The sequence below is a fragment of the Lactuca virosa genome, chromosome 2, assembly GCF_052849685.1.
Source record: "Lactuca virosa cultivar CGN04683 chromosome 2, Lactuca_virosa_CGN04683_v6, whole genome shotgun sequence".
Taxonomy (NCBI): domain Eukaryota; kingdom Viridiplantae; phylum Streptophyta; class Magnoliopsida; order Asterales; family Asteraceae; genus Lactuca; species Lactuca virosa.
In genome coordinates this window covers 13,974,073-13,983,038 of record NC_136427.1, presented here as the reverse complement: position 1 = coordinate 13,983,038, position 8,966 = coordinate 13,974,073, and the positions used below count along the sequence as shown (strand labels likewise).

The 8,966-nt window shown below is 35.9% G+C and overlaps 1 pseudogene; it reads right to left on the bottom strand.

The window, feature by feature from the left end:
* Positions 1–1,063: 1,063 nt before the first annotated feature.
* LOC145158901 (epi-neemfruitin B 7-O-acetyltransferse L7AT pseudogene) lies at positions 1,064–2,721 on the bottom strand (annotated as a pseudogene).
* Positions 2,722–8,966: the final 6,245 nt, after the last annotated feature.

Genomic DNA, 8,966 nt, shown 5'->3' with positions numbered 1-8,966 from the left:
GAAAAGAAAAGAAAGGAAATAAAAAGAAGTTTGTATTTTGTGTTCTCGAGTTTGAGAGAAATGAAAGGAAAATTACATATTTTGCTCATTTCTCTCAAAATCCTTCCAAAGTAAGAGGAAAGTGATCATTCAATTTCCTTCCACTTCAATCCTTTATAATAAAACTCAAAAACATCAATTTTTTTTCTCCTTACTTCCATCAACTTCTCTTCTTTTCCTTCATTAAATTGCATTCCTGAACAAGGTGCAAGTTATTGAGTTGAGACCTATTAAGATATAGTAAAAGGTGAAAGAAGTAAAGTTGCGAAAAAAGAAGATCTTGGCATGTTCATATATATATATATATATATATATATATATATATATATATATATATATATATATATATATATATATATATATATATATATATATATATATATATATATGATTCTTTTTCAATTTTTAGTAATTGTGGGATTCATACACTCACCATATTTGATATTATATTCATCTAAGACTAAAATATTATTAAAGAAAATGTTACATTTAAATAATATATTAATCCCCAATCACGCAGAAATCATAAAGGTAATGTCAAATCTCGTAATGTGATTAAATAAGAATTCGCATGTTCTTTGATAATGCTAATTGGGTGCTGTTAGCAATAAGTCTTGAACTCAAAAAAATTCAGTTACATATCAATTGGGTTAAATATCGGAAATAATATATATGAATGGTCTACTTAGATTCTCTCAACATGAAAAATTTATCATGGACGTACGTGTCATCAGATTTTTCTACCGAACGACTCTTATCGATATATAGACCCCGTGTCTCCATCTTACCCATATTGTCTAGAGTTGTCTAAAACCAAAGTACATACTCTTATATTCATACGTACTATAAACAGCTTAAAGCTCGTACAAACAAAATGGCAGCAATTACATAAAGTATTTACATACGACATGAGATCAAATTCATAATGGTATTCAGTACCTTTTAACTTACAAGAGAAATTAAAACCTTCCAGTTAAGGACAATTCCAATTTTGGTAATTTCAACTAAAATTGAACATTCACAATCAAAATAAAAAACAATTTATAATCACTACTTAAGCTATTACATTAGCGACTAGAATAATAAGAAACATATGAATAAAAACCCACAATTGTAATAAAAACGGAAAATGCTTATCAATAGTAACCGAAAATGATGGAATTAGCTTGTGCGACAGATAGCTGAAACTGGTCATCATGTCCGAGTTGTCATGACCTATCATGACATAATTCTTCAGGCATTAAAAGCTAGGCCAGTTTGAATTTGACTTATTATCTCTTCAGTTTTTAGTTCTTTGGCTTCATCATTTATTAAAGGACTTGGATCTAATGAAGCATACGAAAGTAACTCTTGATTCTTCTGTAGAATCTCCATTTCTGGTTCATCCAAGTTCACCCATGCTTCTATCCCTTCACCACTTTTCGTGTCCATTAGAGTCACAAGATTCATGAACACAGGCAGGCCATCTCCTACAAGACCTGTCACCCAACTCGGCTTTCCCCAACCAAAATCTATTTCATAGAAACCCATCTTGCACCAGCTCGTAAAACCATAGTAGTCTATTGGCCCCATCGAGCCAATTCCAGCCATTTCTTTCAAAGAGTTCTGCATGGCAACATACCCTTCATCTCCTTGTGCTTTCTTAACAAACTCAACGTCAATTTTCGAAATACCTTCACGCACATTATTCACCAACGCATGCAACGTGGTCTCATCGCTAGGAAGCCATGCTGCATTGGAGATCCAAACCAAGTTACCAATTAAGTGATTCGACAACGTAGCTGCTAGTTTTGACCGAAGGTTCACAAAGTGAGTTAAACAAGAAGGCTTCTGTACCCCACATGCTTCTTTAGCAGCAGCCATGGCGCACTTCCATATCAAACCAGACACCACCTCAACACGAGTCGGCCGTTGCACCCCGTTTCTAGCTGCTGTGGCTCTCAGTCTAGCCATTGCATCCGACCCAAATACAAACCTCTTTGTGCAAGCCTTGCCTTGACTTAACAGCGATATAGTTAGACCCATTGATGTGTCTCTGAGCCACGAGCTTGTAGCAGGGAAGAGAGATGGTGAGGTTAAGTTTGGATACACGACTTCTTCAGCTCCACGAGCCATGTTGCTCCATCCTTTCAGAAATGTGCACAGTGCAGCCCCATCAAGGATCTTGTGAGAAATGCACAAGCCAATTGCAATCCCACCACATTCGAAAATGTTCACTTGAACATTCGTTACACGACTACCTGCACTAGACTCGTTGAAGCTAGGCTCAAATGGCAAAAACCCATTGATCAACCGATGATCAGGATGCTCTAGGAACTCGTCAAGACGACTATGGACCAAAGTTACGACATAGTTAGCACCAACATCATTACAATCGATAGAAAGATCGTTCTTAATTGTTCCTGCAAGTGGGTAAAACTGAGTCAATGTTTGAGATAAAGATTTCTTTAGAACTAGTGACCTTTCTAGTGCTTCGGAAGTGCTTTCGCCATTGCTATTAGGGTAGTACAAGATGATTGGAACATAAGGACTGATGACAAGCTGATCTAAGACAGAAAGATTGAATGTGTTCAAATGTGATGGGGTTGGGGAAGACGGTTTAATGTCCTCTTTAGAAATGATTTTTGCTTCCATAGCATGCACAGAATTGTGGTAGTCTAGAGTATATGGTTATGGTAAAGATATGACAAAACTTGGGCGATTTTATAGTGATAATATTACAATGAGATGCATGAATTATCAAGGCTAAAGATTTGATCACATGTGGTCTATTGCTGGCAAAACAAACAGATCGTGGACAGTAAATTATATTTTTTGTTTATAGGTCGTGTTTGATCATAGTCTCAAAACATATCTGTCCAATTTATATTTTATAAGATGTATTGGGTTTAAAATATGATTTCAGAAGTTTAATTTTGAAAATTATTAGTGATTGTTTAATAAAAAGTTATCTGAGATTGTATCTGTTAAAAACATTTTCAATTCTTCTTCTCGTTTGACATTGTGAGAATTGAATCGTGTGTTTTTTCTCATTCCAATCAATTCAATATATGAAATTTAGTGATCCTTGTTAATGGAAATTACATAACCACCCAGGATATACGTTAGGAGTAGATGTACAGTTTTTTTGGATCGATTATTTGTTAGTAAATGAAAAATACAGTTTTTGTTACATTTTAGTATAATAAAATTACTTTTAAAATTTATTTCAACAATGTTTTTTTGAAATAGACTTACATTTAAAATCATTTAAATAAAAACTAAAATGAATATACAATTAGTCAATAACATTAACAGGTAAACACTAAGAGTCTTGCGCTCCAAAATGCTCATTCTTTAAGTTTCAATTATTTCCTTGACCAAACTTACAAAGGAAAAAAAAGATAACATGGAAGAAAAATTATGATTAGTCGATTACATTAACAGAATCACGTAAGCTATGTATGATTGTTAAGGCAATACATCTTTTGCAAAAGGTTAAACCTGCAAGCTCTAATGGACTTCAAAATTTATCTTTTATTTCTCTAAGAACTCCACCTAACTCAATGTCTTCTGGTGTGGATTGTTTTGAAGCTGCCAGCAGCATCAAAAATACAAATAAGTATTGATACTCATATAATATAAACAGACAAGCTCCAGACAATAAAACGAACATTTTGACAATCTATTGCCTATTTTGGTGCATCATATAATTACTAAATAAAGAATAATAGTTACAGTTAAATCCAAGAAATAGCAACATAATTTCATATAATCTGTTTATTATAGTATCATAGTTCTATGTGGTCATACTATTGCATTATACTTTGAAACATCTTCACAATTGTACCAATGTCATAAGTATACGAAGATATCCTGTTTGCTATATTTGGGTATATTTGTCAAAGAATAACGACCCAATAGAAAAACAATGGAAGTTCTATCTAAAAATGTGGTCTAGATGACAAGACATAGATATTTCAACAACTAAGACATATACTTCCATATGCATACCCAAAAAATCTCGATGGCCCGTTTAAGCTCCAAAGAGCATTTTGAGATATATTACTTTAGTGACTTAGCTGAGATTAAGATATTGGAAAAAATCAAAAGGTCAATAATGAAAACGAAGATATGTAGCATTACTCGTATAAACATTTTATTTGTTAGTAATTGTGGGATTCATAAAATCACCAAATTTAGTATTATATTTATCTCCCAATCTCGCATAAGTCAGAATGATATTATCAAGAGATGGGATTGGATGTCATTTGCATGTTAATTGTTCGCTTCCATTAACTATTGGCAATGACTCTCCAACTGAAAATATATAATTGAGTATAAATATCAATTGGGTTTAAAATCAGTATTAATATGAATGCTCAACTTAGCTGCTCTTAAATTTAGTATTATATTTATCTCCCAATCTCGTATAAGTCATAAAATATTGTCAATGTGATTGTATGTGATTTGCATATTAATTGTTTACTTCCATTAACTATTGGTAATGAATCTACAACTTCAAATAATTGAGTATAAATATCAACTGGGTTTAAATCGATATTAATATGAATGTTCTACTTAGCTGCTATTAAATATGAAAATTCTATCATTCATGTGGAGTTTTTGGTAAATATAGATTGAATTTAGAAACTTTTTGTAAAAATAGGTTGTCATCTAAATGAAAATCTTATCAATTGGAACGAAGTTAAGGCATACCTTAAAGCCGCCAATGTCAATGAAGCTACTGGGAATCTAAACTAATCCAATGCCACAACATCAAGGAGGACAAGTCCCGGACGTACATTGATACAAACAAATCCATGACTTTCAATGTGACGGACCGGGTGGATAGGATGAGATTATGACCTCCATGCGTGGAGGAAGTGGTGAGTTTGAGAGGTAGATAGATTTTAAAAATAGGTTCATTCTAAATTTCTTTGCAAATAGGTTCCTTTGAGGACGACACCGGAAAAAGAAATGGATCACATTTTATTCAATTGTTTTATTTTAGATATTAATCCGTCAACTTTTTCTTTTATATTTTTTATATTTGAAGGGTTCGTATAAGAACGCAGATAAGTGTCTATAGCCATAAGAAACCCGATAATATTACTATTAATAGAAGTGTCCTTTTGGATTACGCACAAAAAAACAAAATAAAGCATAACTAAAAATATATTTATATGAGTGACTTGTTTTGTTAGTTAATTAATAGTTTAATTAATTAGTTAGAAAATAATAAAATATAGAATATTCCAAAATAATTTTGAATTCAATAGATAATTATTATTATATTTGGTAATTATCTTTAGGGTTTCAAATCATCACCCTATATAAAGGGGGCTCCTAATCCGGTTAATGAGAGAAAAATACCTTACAATCACCAAAATCCGGAAACCCTCTCAAAACCCTTGAATCGCATAACACCAGTTCCCACGATGTAGCGAGACACATATTTAAGTTTCTTGGATCTATTTCCTATTGGAGTTTGAGGATTGTTCACATCTGCTAGACTTTTGCTTCTTGGGTGCGATTTCAAAAGAGGAACTCTCCGTTGGGTTCTCTAGTCCATTTAACTGGCTCGTCAAAAGAAGAAACATACTAAGAAAACAAATATATGATTCTATGTATTATGTCCTATAAGTTGTGATATGGCCTTATTTAACTATATATATTTTAGGCCATTATCTTAATACATTTAATTAAAATGTTATATTTTTATATCTATGATATTTCTTTGAAATGTTCAATTACACTTAAAATCGGAGCTGGGATGCAAAAGACGGAGAACAAAGCTGAAAAGACATGCTGGCAGTTTGATACATAACATTCTGTGAAATGTTCAATTATAACAAGCATGCTAGATTTTAAAATATATATGCTAGAGTAAAATATTCAAAAATAGAGACTTGAAAAATGATCTAACATAAAAAATCTTGTTAATTTTTAAAATTTTCTTTTAGTATTATTGTGTGTGAGCTATGTTTGCCAGTGTTATGTGAGATAATTTAATGTGAATTTAAAGGTTTTGTTAAACTAATATACTATGGTATATTTGTGGCTTCACAGTTCTAGTGAAATCATTGGGAAGGAGTGAAATGGTTGCTACGCTACTTAAAAGGAATAGATGAGTGTTCCTTATGTTTCAAAAGAAAAGGAGTAGTCTTAGAAGGGTTCGCTGATGCAAACTTAGGTAGATGTGTAGATTTAAGAAAGAGCACAATGAGTTATGTAACGACCCAAATTTTACAAAGAAAATTTTCATTTTTAAACTATCAAATGACTTTTCCATTCACTAGAAAATCACAAAACATTTGTTTCAAAACCATTTCAATTACAACATTATTATAACATAATCATAGTGTCCCATCAAAACTGGTGAGAGAGATTACACACCACACCATCAGACCTTGCCCTTGCCTCTGGACTCAGATTTACCTGAAACAATCCACAAACCGTAAGCTGAAAGCTTAGTGAGTTCCCCCAGAGCATACCCCACACCGAAACCACATATCACATTAGCTATAAAAGCTATCTCTACCACATAACTTGTATTAATTAGCTATAAAGCTATCTCTACCACAAACCACATATCAATTAGCTGTAAAGTTATCTTTACCATTCGCCACAAAGCTTTCTCTACCCTTAGCCATAAATACTATCTCTACCATTGGCCATAAGGAGATCTCTACCATTAGCCCTGAAGGCTATCTCTACCGTTAGCCCTAAAGGCTACCTCTACCCTTAGCTGTAAAAGCCATCTTTACCGCACATCACTGCATATCTAAACCATACACCTCTACACAACGATAATACCGACTATCGTAAAATGGGCCGAACTTAGTGCCTTAGACCCATTGGTATGGTGACAAGACTCACCTTACAAAGGCTAAACTTGTAGCACCCGATTCCTGGTACGCCCTTAATTCAAAGTATTTTTATGTTTTTCTCTGGGACTCGACGAGTTGGAGGCCCAACTCGTCGACTAGAGTCGAGACCCGCGGGCATTTTAAGTGACCTACTCGACGAGTCGGTAGACTGACTCGACGAGTAGGTGCTGTTTGAGTGAAACCCTAATCTAAGGGACTGCACCCTATTTAAGCATCTCATTCAACCTCCCTTTGTCCCTATTGCTCTCAGAACTCTCCATATCAAACCCTAATCGTTTGTGTAAAGATATAAGGCCTTTGTGGTGGTTTTTGGTGATTTTGGAACATAAGAAGGAAGAGAAAGGCTTAAGGAATCAAGAGGAGACCAGAGGAGTTCGAGTTGGTGCACCCACTGCAGTTCTTTAGAGGTATAAAGCTGATACCTTGCTCTTTCATGTTTTAGATCCCTTTTTGGGGTGATTTAGGGCTTTTAGGAGCCATTCCTTATGACCAATCATGAGTGCAAGCATGGTTGGGGGCTAAGACTTCAGATCCAAGGTCTTTGAGGGGTTACAAGGTAGAAAGGGGCTGATTTTGGAGCCTTAGAGAACCCCATGCATCTTAAGAGTCTTATTTAGGGCCATTTGAGCTCATAGTCCCATGCATGCACGTAAAGTTTGTAACTTTACGTGCTAGATCGATCTTAGAAGCCTAGATCTATCTTTTGGTCAAGTGTTGTGCATCAGAAATCGAGAAATGAGACTTGGTCATTCTCAACTCGGCGAGTTGTTCTTGGGACTCGGCGAGTCGATGGCTTGACTTCCCTTTTTGTTATGGTTCGAAGGAACCCAGTGAGGGTTAGAGTGGTTTTAAAGGGGTCTGGGGAAGTGACCCAATGCATTGGACTTAACCATAGACCTGGGAATCATAGGACTCGGCGAGTGTATGAACAGACTCGGCGAGTCCAAGGCAATCTCCCAACGTTCGAAGATGAACTCGACAAGTTGTTCATACAACTCGACGAGTCAAGGGCAGGACTTGTTCATAGGATGGAGATGAACTCGACGAGTTGTTCATACAACTCGGCGATTCGGATGAAGGTTCATTCAGAGTTATTTTAGAAGGAGAACTCGTCGAGTCGTTGCCAAACTCGACGAGTTGAGGCGTGAAGAAGGCTAGATGAAAGGATAGGGACTCGATGAGTTGGCGGCCCAACTCGGCGAGTCGGGTCAACTGGAAGTTGACTTTGACTTTAACTTTGACTTGGTCAGGGGTAAAATAGTCATTTTATGCTAAGAGTAGTTATCAGTGCCTGATTAAGTGTTTTATGGATTTATAACCGGAGGGTCACCGGAGCAACAGTAAGACATCTGTCAATCAGCTTTTCAGCAGTCAGCCTAACGAGGTAAGTTACCTTCCGGTAGCGGTGGGTCTACGGCCATAATGCCGGCCTACCAGTAAGAGTTGTATGTTAGATGTTTGTCTTTGTGATATTAATCTAGATTTGCTACTACCTGATATGTTGAATGCTGGCATGATTTGTTATATGCGATATTAATAGAGTTCGGTTGTTAGGACCGAAGGGTAGGTCGGACACCCCAGATATGCCGGCAGTATGTTATGATATGCTTATATGCTGGCATGATATGTTATATGTGATAGTGGTAGTAGGAGGGGAATAGTCCCCAAGTTCGGTTGTTAGGACCGAAAGGTAGGTCGGGCACCCCAGATATGTCGGACAGTATGTTTATGCTTTGATATTTTGTAGTAATCTTAAGGGGTGAAATAGTCCCCGGAGTTCGGTTGTTAGGACCGAAGGGTAGGTCAGCACCCCAAAATGGCTTGACACGGGTAGGTCGACACCCCAGAATGGCTTGACACGGGTAGGTCGGCACCCCATAATGGCCGTATCGGGTAGGTAAGACACCCCAGAATTGCCCGGCAGTACGTATGCTATATGATTGTATGATATGTGGTAAGATGGGGGAACTCACTAAGCTTCGTGCTTACAGTTTTCAGTTTTGTTTCAGGTACCTCTTCCGCGAAGGGGAAGGAGCCAACGCGGTAGCTGCACAT